Source organism: Staurois parvus, unplaced genomic scaffold (assembly GCF_062004578.1).
Source record: "Staurois parvus isolate SC_StPar_1 unplaced genomic scaffold, SC_StPar_1.0 ptg000362l, whole genome shotgun sequence".
NCBI lineage: Eukaryota > Metazoa > Chordata > Amphibia > Anura > Ranidae > Staurois > Staurois parvus.
This window is the reverse complement of record NW_028318158.1, coordinates 3910422-3924295: the sequence shown is the minus strand read 5'-3', so window position 1 is coordinate 3924295 and position 13874 is coordinate 3910422. Positions and strand designations below refer to the sequence as shown.

Genomic DNA, 13874 nt, shown 5'->3' with positions numbered 1-13874 from the left:
GCTTTCATTGTGCTTTGCAGCATCTCAAAGTCTCTATAGAAGAACTCTATAGAAGAATTCTATAGAGACTTTGAGATGCTGCAAAGCACAATGAAAGCCACATGAGTATAATTTCCTAAAGCAAAGCAAACTCAACAGTGTGTACAGGACTGTTAGCAATGCTGCTAAAGTTTTAAAGAATTAATTGGAGTAGGCGCTCTGTGTCTGAGTCCATTGTGTGAGGGGTATTGGAGTATTACTTACTGCCTGGAGGAGGATCTTGGTCGGTGGTGGCAGTGGAGGAGGATATTATCTGACAGAATTCGTTGTATGAGGGGAGTAATTGGAGTGTTACTTACTGCCTGGAGGAGGATCAAGGTCGGTGGAGGCAGTGGAGGAGATTAATATCTGGCAGAGATATATATATAAAAAGCTCTGTGACCCGCAAGGGTCGAATGTGGAAGGTGAGGGGGCATTTCTGCTATTGAGGGGAGTCACGTCAAGATTTTCACGAAGAGCACTATTGTAGCATGGAGTGAGATTATTTGAACACTTTTCTATAATTTTGCACAGTGTGGCATCACTATTTAATTTATTGTAATTAATATTTTATGTAAATTGGTATTATTAATTGTATTTTAGTATCACTTTTGCACGGTCTAAGAGATATTAGTTGTTTATCACTATATCACCAGGGATATATTATGTATATATGAAGATATTGCACTAGTTTTTCATTCATTATTATTTATATTATTATTATTTGTATATCTGCATAGCTTAAGAGTTATCATTTGGGTATCATTATACCACTAGGGATGTAATATTTATATATGGGGATATTGCACTAGTTTTTGATTATTTAAGTTGAGCGCTTCACTACTTATATTATTTTTGTTTTACATATCTTGCGGTATAGAGAATTAGGTGATAGCAGCTAACTCACTAGGTTCTGTGGAGCGCAGGGGGATTTCTGTATAAATATTTGCAGTGTTGACCCTTTTTTTTCCAAGACCTCTGCAATTCGCCCTGGCATGCTGTCAATCAACTTCTGGGCCACCTCCTGACGGATGGCAGCCCATTCTTGCATAATCAATGCTTGGAGTCTGTCAGAATTTGTGGGGGGTTTTTGTTCACTCGCCTCTTGAGGATTGACCACAAGTTCTCAAAGGGATTAAGGTCTGGGGAGTTTTCTGGCCATGGACCCAAAATTTCAAAGTTTTGTTCCCCAGGCCATTTAGTTATCACTTTTGCCTTATGGCAAGGTGCTCTATCATGCTGGAAAAGTCATTGTTCGTCACCAAACTGTTCTTGGATGGTTGGGAGAAGTTGCTCTGGAAGGATGTTTTTGTACCATTCTTTATTCATGGGTGTGTGAGCCTCCCTTGGCTAAGAAGCAACCCCACACATGAATGGTTTCAGTATGCTTTACTATTGGCATGACACAGGACTGGTGGTAGCACTCACCTTTTCTTCTCCGGACAAGGTTTTTTCCAGATGCCCCAAATCATCGGAAAGGGGATTCATCAAAGATAAGGACTTTACTCCAGTCCTCAGCAGTCCAATCCCTGTACCTTTTTGCAGAATATCAGTCTGTCCCTGATGTTTTTCCTGGAGAGAAGTGGCTTCTTTGCTGCCCTTCTTGACACCAGGCCATCCTCCAAAAGTCTTCACCTCACTGTGCGTGCCGATATACTCACACCTGCCTGCTGCCATTACTGAGCAAGCTCTGCACTGGTGGTGCCCCAATCCCGCAGCTGATTCAACTTTAAGAGACAGTTCTGGTGCTTGCTGGACTTTTTTGGGTGCCCTGAAGCCTTCTTCACAACATTTGAACCTCTCTCTTGAAGTTCTTGATGATCCAGTAAATGGTTGATTTAGATGCAATCTTAATAGCAGCAATATCCTTGCCTGTGAATTCGTTGCACGTGTTTCCTTGCAGGTAAATTATTATTTGTGTCATTCTCAAAACTTTTGGCCAGGGCTGAAGGTACAATTTATGTAGGAGGATTTATTTCAGTTCTGTTTATCACCTGAGGCCAGTCACTTCATTGGGTATTTGTAAGGGTTTATAACCACTTTCAATTAAAAGGGGCCTACAGAATTTATATACTTGAATATATGACACACGTAAAATTGACATGGTGTATTCTTTCTCATATTATCACCATTAAAATCCATGAATTTAGAATCAAGTGTAACAGATTAGGTGCCAAATGTAATCTGCTCCAGAAATAATAGCAGTAAGTGTAAGTAAATAACCCCGTCCCTGAATCATTGGTAGCCAGTGGCAGTAACTAATTAATTTAAGATTTATTGGCATGCTCATTATAGGTTAGTGAATTAAAGTGAGAGGATCTGTATGACAGACAGGCAGCTAGCATTTACACAATGAGATATCAGACGACAGTCTTTGTTTCTTTCAGAACAAGTCTGCTTTAAGTATTAAAGAACAATTTCAGCCCAAACTCTTTTGTTTGGTTGGTTCTATTGAGTGGGTAAGGCCTGTTTCACACAGGCTTCAGCTTATTTAAGAGCAGTGTGAACAGCAAGGTTTGAAAAAGCATTGGCAGAGCCTTTTGCAAATTTTGTCGAAGCTTTTTAAGTACCATTCAGCTCCAGTTTGTAAATGTTGAGCACAGATCCTAATATGAGTGCTGATTGCAACCTTAAGCAAGCTGCTAGCAGGCTTCAGCAATTCTTGAAGTTTGTTGAATTCTTGCTGATGGCTGCTAGCAACTTGCTTAAAGTGGCAATCAGCGCCATCGATAGCCCCTGCGTGGACGCACCTTTTGCTCTGTTGGTGTTAGAGCACTGTTTTCTTTATTTTTTTATGTGCAATTGATGGCCTCTTCGTGGGCGTGTCTTGTTGCTCCTATTTTTTTTTTAATGTTTATAAACTAATAAAAATCATTGAAATACAAAGTGGCAATCAGCACTCCCAATATGATCTGTGTTCAACACTTACAAGTTACTCGCAGGCTTCAGCACTTCCTGAAGTTTGTTGAAAGCTTGCTGAAGTCTGCTAGCAGCTTGCTTAATGTGACAATTAGTGTTGGGCTCGATGTTCGATTCAATGTTTGATTTGCCAAACACACGAACGGTAAGGGCATTTGATGGGCTGTTTGCCAACCAAGCGCCCAACATTGGATGGCACTCTCTCAGTGCATTGTGAGTGCCATGACTGACCAAAGCAATGCATATGCCCACAGGTCAGGTGCAATGCTTTGGCCAATCACAGCACAATGCACAATGAGAGCCATGATTGTCCAAAGTCACAGTAAAACAACTCATCACCGCTAGCTCCGCCCATTTGTTTACATGTGACCACTGAACTACTATCAGACTTTTCATATTGCGGCGGGTGTGGACGGGTCGGCAGGCATCCAGTTTTTTTTCTTTATTCCAGCGAGTCAGCCCTGTCGGGACAACGCTGGGCGCCGTGACTGACGATGGATTACAACAATGGAACCATTTTTTTAGCTTTTTTTTTTTTTTTTGTTCAATTAAAATAATTTTTCAAAAGTCTGGCATCTTTATTTTTTCTAAATTTAACCCTTTGGTCAATGGGTAGGGGTACCCCTTACTCATTTACAAGGGGGGGTAGCATCAGGGTGCCTGCTTATTTAAATGGGTACCCTGATGCTAATGAGCTTCCCTGCCCACAGACTCCCACAACCACCAGGCCAGGACCCTTTCCTGTCCTGCTAGGCCTGTGCTCAGATCAAGGGTTTGGTAGGAATTTATGGGGGACCACCACGCTTTCCCCCCCCATTTTTGGGGGGTGGGGTTCCCCTTAAAAGTCCTACCAGGCCTAAAGGGCCTGGTATGGCTTTTAGGTGGAACCCTATGCACCTTTGCCCCCCATCTTTGGGAGGTGGGATTCCCCTTAAAAGTCCTACCAGGCCTAAAGTGTACTTTTTTTTAATTTTTTGCTGTGGGGTCCCTCCTAACCTGCCTACCAGACCTAAACAGTCTGGTATGGATTGGGGGGGAGTTTTTAAAATAAAAATATAATTTTTTTTTAAATTCTATACATTGTACAGATGTGCAACTTTGCAGATAGTTTAAGAGGATCCACGAGACATGATATTTAAAGGAATTTTTCTTTTTTTTTCCTTTTTTACTTTAAGCAATGAAAAATGACTGCCCCTATAGAAATGGTACTTCTTGACATTTTTTTTTCACTGATTCATGTCTCTCAGGGCAGTATCCGAGTCCCTGTGCTCCTTTTATGGCCAATAACTTGCATATAAGCCTTCAAAATGGGCACTTTTGAATTTACAAGTTCAGGTTCCATAGACTTGCATTGAGTTCGCAGTTCGCATTTGAACGTTCGTTAGGTTCGAACCCATCACTAATGGCAATCAACACTCCCATTAGGATCTGTGTTCAACATTTACAAACTGGAGCTGAGCGGTACTTTACAAGCTTCAACAAAGCTTGCTGAAAGTTCTGCAAATACTTTGTCATGACTTGCTGTTCCCACTGCTGAGTCTGCTTTTCTTCAAGTCTTTTATTGCTGCTTCTGTCCTTTATTAGGCCTGTTTCACATGGGCTTCAGCTTGTATACAGCAAAGCATTTGATGAACTTTCAGCAAGGTTTTACCAAGTACCATTCCACTCCAGTTTGTAAATGTTGAACACAGATCCTAATGGGAGTGCTGACCACTTTAAACAAGCTACTAGCAGACTTCAGCACTTGCTGAAGTCTGCTAGCAGCTTGCTTAATGTGGCAATCAACACTCCCATTAGGATCTGTGTTCAACATTTACAAACTGGAGCTGAATGGTTCTTTAAAAGCTTCAACAAAGCTTGCTGAAAGCTTTGTCAAAGTTTGCTGTTCACACTTCTTTTACACAAGCTGAAGCCCATGTGAAACGGGCAATAGGGAAATTGCATCTCACTTCCTGCTCCGATGTCTTCAGGATGAGAAATAGGAGGATTCAGGTGTCCTTGCTACAGGAAGACCTCAAAAGCAGGGATAAGTATGAGTTTAGTTCAGCTTTGGTTTGGATGGAACCCAAAAGGTAGCTGTTACTCATGCCCTCTGACACCCAATCAGCAGCAGACACTGCATTTCTCCATCTCGTAGCTGTACATACACAAACAAGTAGGGATGCTTGTGATATCATTGGCATAATATGGCCATATGGATCAATCATATCACAAGCATCCCCTCCCCTATGTGTAGTTCCATCTTTAGGGCTCGGCATGTCTTGACTGCAATTGATTGTGGGGGAGTGACAGCTTCCTTCTTGGTTTACTTTATGAACCCCTTTGTGCCGGCGCCTCCTGGCCCTTTAAGAGTTTCAGAAGCCGGGAGGTGGGGCGGGGTTTTAGGGTCATTGACCTCCGTGATTCGCTGTCACGGCGGTCACATGATTGGAAAAGGTCCTGATCACAAGGGAAGATCGGGACCTTTCCGTAAGTCACGGCCATATGTTCTGGAAGCGCGCAGCACACGCACTCTCAGCACATGTATTTTCAAATGGTACACAAATATGCGGCCACTCGGCATCAAGGCCCATATTTGCATGCGCTCGTTGTCTAGGGGTTAAAAAACTGTGTGCTTTTGGCACTGTTTCTTTCCCCATAAAAGATATATTCCATCACTTCAGTGGACAAGGGGCAGTGTTTACGTTTGGAGGAAAATAAATTTAATCTCCAAACACGGAAAGGTTTCTTCACAGTAAGAGCTGTGAAAATGTGGAATAGACTCCCTCAAGAGTTGGTTCTGGCCAGCTCAGTAGATTGCTTTAAAAAAGGCCAGGATTCTTTCCTAGATACACAGAATATAACTGGTTACTAATAATAGGTAAAGCTGATCCAGGGAATATACAATGCCTCTCAGGGGATCAGGAAGGAATTTTTTCCCCTGCAGGAGCAAATTGGATCATGTTTTGCTGAGTTTCTTGCCTTCCTCTGGATCAACTGTGGGAATAGGATTATAACTTTTTTTTTTTTTTTTTTTTTTTTAACGGTTGAACTGGATGGACTCTTGTTTTTTTTCAGCCAGACTTACTACGTAACTTTCTGTACTTTTTACCCCTCTGCACTGGGGCAGGAAGTTAAGGTGAATCTTCCTAACGGTTACGCAATCCAAAGCTTAAAAAAAATTGTTTGGATGAGTTGGGCCTTACGGAACAGATCACTATAAATATGCATTTGCCTGCTTGGCTATTAGGGAGATTTTCTCTAGTTTTCTGGACAGGAAGTGATGAAAAATCTCTCCACTAGTGACATAGGCAAAAACACATTCTAGAAGAATAGGGAAGGGTTATAATTTATAACAATGTTTATATTACTGTCTTCCTGTCCAACTGACTCTCCCCTACAAACTCCCCCTCTCCCCACATTTTTCACAAGATGGGAAGTAAGGAAAAAATATTTTCCATTGGATCACAAAAAAAGTAAAAATCCAACACTAATGTCTTTGAGTTAGGCAAGGTGAGGATGTCTTTGCAAAGGGCCCTCCCTTCAGTCCCCTTATACTCACCTTGCCAAGGATTCCTCACTGCTTCTTCCTTCTTTGCAGTGTTGTTTGGGACTAGGTAGAGTGGTGAAGTCACTACCGATCATGCAGCAGTGCTTGGCCTATTGGTTGGCTGCTAGGCCTAAGCACCTGCACAGGGAAGGAGGTCACATTGCAGTGTCTCTTTAAGTGTTAATGAGTGGATGATAAGTGTTCTTTATAGGGTTTAGGTTAGGAATTAATTATTTAGGCCAGCAAAGTTTTAAAAGGACATATATATTGTAGCACCACCAAGATAGGTGCTAGGTAAGGAAAATTTAGTTAGGAAAGTTTAGTTCTAGGCTCACTGTAATCAGTATGGCTGTGTGTGATTAGTTAGGTCTGTTCTGGGTTTCACAGGCTGCAGGTTTGACTGCTCCTTCTGCACTCCAGAACTTTCTGGGTCATTATGGAACAAAGATATGGAGCAAAGTCAATGGGCAACATGAATTTTTATACTGTCTCAGTCAATCCCTGTGGGAGACTGTACAGAAAGTTTCTGGGAATGTACATAAATAGTCTGAGACCTGGAGCACAGAGGTTTTGTCCCTGAGGATGAGATCACAACCACAGGGGGCTATTTGCCCCATAGGAAGCATACCATGTGTCTGCTAGCTGGGGAGGCCTACTTTATTGAAAGTTGTTGAAGCTGACTGAGGAACTTTTTGTCTGAGGATCTAGTTTGGTATTACTGGGAGAAAGTGTCTGGAAGATATTGAAATGAGGCAACAATCATCCAGTGACAACAGTGAGTACAGACTTGTGAGAGAGATCCTAGAGACTGTTTTGCCACCCCTCTTATGCAATAGAGTCAGCTGTGTTCAAAGTGGACATTGTGTTTTGTGTCCTCAAGAGCTCAGTCTATTTAATTGCTAGTGAAAGGACCATGCTCAGATCAGAAGAGGAAGCTTAAAATCCTTAAGTTGCTAATACAAAACTCAGTCCATCATTTACTTGTGCAAGGATTTGGCCTATAGCTCTAAAGAAGAAAGTTCAGTGTCCTCAAATTGCTACTAAAGTTTACAAGCGTATCCCACAGTCACCCTACTCTTATCTTCGAAAAAGCAGGGCCCTCGAACCCCTTGTGTATTGTTTTGTTACTGTATTGTCTCATGTACTGTCCCTCACTATAATGTACAGCGCTGAGCAAACCTTTTGGCGCTATACAAATACTGTATAATGATAATAATAATAATATTCCAAGTTGCAGCTCTCAAATTAAGAATCAGAAACCCCTAGACTGTTCATTGAGCCAGATAAGTGACTGTGACTATGTGCCTGACTGCAGGGAAATTACAGGAAAATACCTAAGGGATCTTTAATACTGCAGGCTCCTACAGGGGTACGACTACAATATTATAACTAGTAGTTTGTGACAGTGGGCAGACACAGCATTCAATCTCTGGCTGGAGCCTTGTGCCATAAACTGCCAGCATGTTCATTCCCAAGAATAAGAAGATCAGTCCAGTAACAGTGGTTAACCCAGTTTCTACGCTGCTGCAAAAAAAGAATGGTCTCCTTTATAACATTGGGTGTTTAATTAAGTTTTACTTTATTAACATTCAATTACAAATGGCTTTGCAACTCAAAACAAGATAGAAAAATTACTGTGTGGCAGGAACATGTCAAACATGCTACCATGGCTAATAACATCTGCCTGTTTACCCCTCCAGCGCCCAGCTTCTTGCACACTTGTTTAACAAGGACACGCAGAAACTATCTGTCATCACAGCAGAGAAACATATATCCATGTAAGAAGAGGAGGGCAGAAGCAGTGGCAGAAGAGGTTTACATTACAGGGCGAATGATGTGTATCCACACTGCAGGAAGCTGGATGGATCAACAAGACCAGCTACTCAGGACTGGAGAGGTCAGCAATAAACATCTCATCACACCAGGGGGGCGCAAGTTATGAAAACTGGAGCTGAGTTTCTTCTTATTGAATCCATACATTACAGTATGTTCTGCCTATACGTATTGACAGTTTTTCGAATGCAAAAGCGATCAAGGCAACCTCGCACTAATAATTTGGATCGTTTCACGATTTCGCTAAAAATATTATGATATATGATATATATATATGATTTGATCTGTTTAATCTACTTTGTAAAGGAAAGCAGGTTGACAATGGTTGAAAGTTCCTAAAAGTCCAATAGAAGTCATGGGAAATAGATACTTATTCAGATAGATAGTGTACTAAAAACCTTCATTTTTATAGCCTTGTCTCCATTGTCCTGCTCTAGTAGTTTCACATTGTGCCAACATATGACTTGGCATCCAGCAGGCACCAGAATCTGACCACAATGCCTACAGTATTTTATAATCTAACAGACCTGGTCTTTTCCTCATTAGTAGAAGTGGGAATGAAAACATTTACTATGGGAGTGTGGCCATTACTCAGCTATGCCAGAAAAGAACACTTAAGTGAGAGCACAGGAAATTAATTTCATCTAAGAGAAAATGGTATTTTAAGGTAGATAAGTTAAAATCATAACATACTGTGTAGCAGTATATGACTAGGGTATTTCAGAGGGAACCTGCCACTATTACCACTAGGCCAATATCCACCCCTACTTGTATTCCCTGGAACCAACTTAAACCACACAGGAATGAAACTTAAGAGCCATTACAGCCCTTTATTGCAAAAATTCCACCAATAAAAAAGAGAAAATAATAAATAACAAAAAATGGTTCTGAAAGGAACTAGAAAGAAAAACATCCAACCAGAACAAAACATCCAACCAGAACATTATATCTGGAGCAGCCCAAAATATGTTATTTGCTAATCCTCCAGATAGAAGAAGATACTCATCTGTACATAGATCCTCGGTCAAAATAACTGAACTTCATTAAAGCATCCTACCATAACTTAGATGAATCCCCACCCACTTTTTTTACAAAGTATATCCTTCAAACACCCTCAAAACTGCACAATTACCAAAATGCAGGGTGGGAGGGTGGTAAATTCTTCAGTTTCTGGTCAAGTTCTAATCGCCCCCTGCAGATTGGTCCTTCACCTATGCCCTTTGTCTTTTTGCTATAGGTCTTTCTATAACAGTAAAAAATAAAAAGCTATGAAACTTTCAATTTCTATTCCTCAAGCATGTAAAACTAGTGGTGCCTTCCTACTTTCCAAAAACAAAACAGCCTAAGAGGTCACTTTTTGACTGTTTCTCAAATATCAATAGGTACGTCTGGGATCAGACGTATCAACAGAGCCTGTTTGGCTGCATTAAAGCTGAATTCTAGGCAAACATTTAAAATACACAGATGAAGAACATATACGGGAGCTAATTTACCTGACAGGGAGCTCCTTGAGAAATAATTAACCACTAACACCAATTATATTTTTAGCTATTCTTAAGGGGGGCATTCCTTCTACTGACCACCAATTTAAAAGGCATTATTCCCAACTGAGTTACAAATGTAATGGGGCCCCTCTTCCAAAGATCAGTAATGTAAGGAGGACCTTCTCCCAAAGACCACCGATGTATGAGGTCCCTTTCCCAAAGATCATCAATATAAGGTGGACCTTCACACACAGACAGCAACGTAATGAGTTCCCTTTCCCAGTGATCATTAATATAAGGTGGACCTTCTCACACAGACCACCAATGTAATGAGGTCCCTCTCCCAATGATAATTAATATAAGGTGGACCTTCTCCAACAAACCACCAATGTAACGAGGTCCCCCTCCCAATGATCATTTAATATAGGGTGGACCTTCACCAACAAACCACCAATGTAATGAGGTCCCCTTCCCAATGATCATTATTATAAGGTGGACCTTCTCCAACAAACCACCAATGTAATGAGGCCCCTCTCCCTATGATCATTATTATAAGGTGGACCTTCTCCCACAGACCCCCAATCTAAGTAGGTTGTTCCCCAGTGGCTGCAAATGTTGGGGACCTTTCACTGACCACCAACGTAAGGGAACTGTTCAATGGCCATCAATGTAAAGTAACAGTTTTGCATGGTCCACAAATGTGAGGGAATACTACAAATTTCACTGTCTGCATTTCTTTTCTAGCCATTATTATTTGTTGCCTTTAATTACATTACTGAAATTAGTATTACTGAAAATAATCTTGTTTTATAGAGCAGCTCTGGGTATTAAATTATTTAGCTATGACTTTATTTGTTCACGCCAGTGTTCCTTGAGTTGTGTATCGTAGATGTAGCAGATATAGCAATAATTATCAGGGGTTCCCTGAGACCCAAAGTTATTGCTATGGTTCTTCCATGGTAAAAAGGTTAAGAAAAGCTGGTTTAGAGATTGTGCACTTCAATCATTCAAACTGCAAGTGAAAGTGAACCCAGCTTCAATTTAGTCACTAAGCTCAATGAAGATTATCTTATTTTTTGGTAAATGAGTTCCATTATATAATGCAGTATACACTATATGGTCAACAGTATGTAGACACCCCTCCAAATAATTGAGCTCAGGAGTTTCCAATGAAGGGTACAGGTAACACGCTATAGAGATTTTAGAAAATTTTGTGTGTCATTATGTCAACAGATATGGGTCTTTCGAGTGGCCTACACCAGGGGTCTCCAAACTTTATAAACAAAGGGCCAATTTACTGTCCCTCAAACTTTAGGAAGGCCCAACTGTGGTCAGTGAGAGTAGTTTATGCTGTTCCTTGCTGTTTTAGGATTTTAATGATTGCTGGAATGTTTATGATGTTTGTAAGTGCGTTTCTCTTTTTTTAATAAATGATATACAAACTATCTGCGCTATGAGAGGCACTTCTTTTATTTTTTTATGAATATATGCCAACTTCATGAGATCGGGGCGGTCTGAAGGGCTTTTGATGATACATGTGGCCTGGTTTGAGATACATGAGTCTGGATTGGACGTGTTGTAATAAGGTGTATGTTGACCCCCTATAGTCAAGGGGTCAAAGGATTTGGTAAGTCTCCAATTTGTCATCATGGTGGTGCAATGTTCAAGTTGGAACGAAGAGTCGGGACTATTCATCACAAAAGGGGACTGTTATACAGTATACACCCCCATAGGGACTGTCACATATATGCTAATTATTTTGCACTTTCATTTTTGTTACTGGTTTACCATTGAGCACTTTATTCACTGTTCACATTTGTATATATATATATATATATATATATGTGTATTGTTTGTGCATAATATGTATATTATTTTGATTGCACTTTAGCCCAACACCAGATATTTATTTAGAGCCATATAATGTACATGCTAAAAAATATGATCTTAGTATACATACCTGTAATAATAAATAATAATAAAAGCCAAATGTGCATTTTTTTTTGTGAAATGCATTCTGAAATCTGCCAATCACAGCAATGAAATCTCTTTTCTGAATCACTAGCCATCACTAAACATTTGTAACTAGTTAAGACCACATTACCAAGACCACATTAACGCTTTGAGATTTTTTTATTGCCCTAGGGAAAAACCGTCTTCCTCCACATTGTGTAGGTGGCAAGACACAGCTGTCCTTTACTACGAGTATTAAATGTGCCTTTTTATGGCTCTGGGGTGTACTTTTTGCTCTGATTCAAAAATTATTAGGCCACGGCCAGGAATGTTAACACAGAACCAAAACACTCATATTCTAGCACAATCCTCTATTTACCAGATACTTAAACAATTGTCTCTTTGCTTAGAGAATTGACATATCTTTCACCCCCAAAAATATCACCAACCATAAGTGCAGCTCCTTTGTAGAAAAGATCATTTATCTGAACTTGGAATGCTGAAATGTGTTTGTTTAAAATAAAAATAATATGTAATTAATAATAAAAGAAAAAAAAAATACAAGAATGGCCAAATTTAGACACAGGATTTGTCTGACCACTCATGTCATAAAACAAAAACTACTTTATAGAAAGCACTTGTGCTAAGTTAATTTGGGATTGTTTGTACAAGGACATCTGGGGCTGTTGTTAATTTAGAAAGATGTATCTTTTTTTCCCCTCTTTTAGTTTAAATTCTTTCCATTCATTCTTAGCTTTTTATTAAATATAGTGATCATTAAGATACACCTGTGCTAAACGGCCAACATTGAAGCCCTAATGCCTTATATTTTCTTGCATAAAAAGTAAGCTTTTCTATGACCGAGACACATATGTCCTGCATAACATCTCAGTGACTCAATGACAATGATTTAATAGCTGTAAATGTGATTTTTCACTACCTTTCAATACCTCTGACAGGTTTAAGTATCTTAAAACCATCCCTGAATGATGAAAATTTTCCATACTTTATGTTTTTATGCTTTTCTTGCTCATAGCACAACCAAGGCGGTGGAAAGTGGTGGCATACATGCGTACTGCACATCCAAAGAGTATAATTTTGTTTATAGACATTAATCGTAAAGGTTTAAAGCAGTATTAAACCCAAAATCAAGGATTTATCATCTAGTGATCTGGCCAGTAAGTCTGTTTTTCAAAAGAACATGTTTCTCTTTTTCTCATGCAGATGTATCAGTTAAGGCCTCGTGCACACCATAGTGCAGAGACATCAGTTTTTATGAAATTGTTCTGCAAGGGCACAAAAAATAAATTGTTCTCTATGTGCCCTGCTCACATCACAACACAAGCAGATTTTCTCTGGACAGAAACCTATAACGTGTATGCAGTTTTCTGCATGGAAAAAAACTGACATGATATCAACATTGTGGTTTGAACAGTGCTCACAACTGATACGCATGAAAACTGATGTCAATGTGCATAAAAGCTCACTGAAATGTGCATGAAAACTGATGTAAACTCATGTCTTTGCAAGTGACTTCTGCACAGTTTTTCCAACAGTTTTCATGCACATATGGTGTGAACGAGCCTTAAAGGGATAAGACAAACCATTCAACACTGGCAGGGGTGCTTACAAAAAACTGTTTTATTTATTTTGTAAAACCTTTATCCCAAAAGGAAAAATACTGTTTTCTGTGCTTGCTTGTAAGGTGTGAGCTGAAGTCTGACTCTGAATCTGCTAGTGCATCTAAGGCCCCTTTCACACAGGGCGAACCCATCAACGGATCTGCTTGCTCAGCAGGGAATTCTTCCGCTAATCACCGCTGAGCAAGCGAATGACAGGTCCGTGGCCGCTCCGCTGCTGCAGAGCAGACACAGCCCCCTGTCCTCTATGGGTGGTCAGATGGAAACAGACCGCCTGTCTGTTTCCATCTGACTGCCATCCCATCCAATGGACAGAAGGGGAATGGATCCACATCCATCTCTTTTTGGTGGATAGGATTGGATGTCAGCAGGTGTAAATGGACACATGTCCGTTTACACCAGCCACTCCATAGAGGGGAATAGGGGTTTCCGATTGGGTCCACCTGAAAAACGGGCAGGCTGACCCGATCTGAACGTCCATGTGAAAGGGGCCTAACC

General features: G+C 40.4%; 1 protein-coding gene across 1 annotated transcript in view; it reads left to right on the top strand.

Moving 5' to 3' along the window:
• LOC149456373 (uncharacterized) overlaps window positions 1-11228 on the top strand; it is a 73242-nt gene extending 62014 nt beyond the window's left edge. The window contains exon 2 of the mRNA XM_089684994.1: window positions 8167-11228. The gene's annotated coding sequence lies outside the window, so the exon portion shown is untranslated. The remainder of the gene's footprint in view (window positions 1-8166) is intronic.
• The last annotated feature ends 2646 nt before the right edge of the window (window positions 11229-13874 follow it).